The sequence below is a fragment of the Arachis duranensis genome, chromosome 4 (assembly GCF_000817695.3).
Source record: "Arachis duranensis cultivar V14167 chromosome 4, aradu.V14167.gnm2.J7QH, whole genome shotgun sequence".
In the NCBI taxonomy this organism is placed as follows: domain Eukaryota; kingdom Viridiplantae; phylum Streptophyta; class Magnoliopsida; order Fabales; family Fabaceae; genus Arachis; species Arachis duranensis.
Window position 1 is genome coordinate 46,809,214 of NC_029775.3, and position 1,060 is coordinate 46,810,273.

Here is a 1,060-nt window from a genome sequence, read left to right on the forward strand (position 1 = left end):
TAAAACATTTTTCATTTAAGAGAGGTGAAGGATTTATGGATTTTATTCATAGCTTTAAGACATGGTTACTACATACTAATGATCATGAAGTAGAGACACAAAACATAGATAAACACAACATTCAAAACCGAAAACAGAAAGAAATAAAGAACAAGGAATGAATCCACCTTTAGTGGCGTCTTCTTCTTGAAGGACCAACAATGTCGTTAAGCTCTTCTATGTCTCTTCCTTGCCTTTGTTGCTCCTCCCTCATTGCTCTTTGATCTTCTCTTATTTCATGGAGAATGATGGAGTGCTCATGATGTTCCACCCTTAATTGTTCAACATTGTGGCTCAAATCTTCTAAGGAAGTGTTGAGTTATTCCCAATAATTGTTGGGAGGGAAGTGCATCCCTTGAGGCATCTCAGGGATTTCTTGATGATGAGCTTCCTCATGCATCTCTTGAGAACCGTGAGGGGTCTCTCTTGCTTGCTCCATCCTCTTCTTTGTGATGGGCTTATCATCTTCAATGGAGATGTCTCCTTCTATGATAACTCCAGCTGAGTAACATAGATGGCAAATAAGGTGAGGAAAAGCTAGCCTTGCCATGGTGGAGGGCTTGTCGGCTATTTTGTAGATTTCATTGGAGATGACCTCATGAACTTCTACTTCCTCTCAAATCATGATGCTATGAATCATGATGGCCCGATCCACAGTAACTTCAAATCGGTTGCTAGTGGGAATGATGGAGCGTTGAATGAACTCCAACCATCCTCTAGCCACAGGCTTGAGGTCCAGTCTTCTTAGTTAGACTGGCTTGCCTTTGGAGTCTCTCTTCCATTGAGCTCCTTCCACACATATGTCCATTAGGACTTGGTCCAACCTTTGATTAAAGTTGACCCTTCTAGTGTAGGGGCGTTCATCTCCTTGCATCATGGGCAAGTGAAACGCCAACCTCACATTTTCCGGACTAAAATCTAAGTTTTTCCCCCAAACCATTGTGAGATAATTCTTTGGATTTGGGTTCATACTTTGATCATGGTTCCTAGTGATCCATGCATTGGCATAGAACTCTTGAAC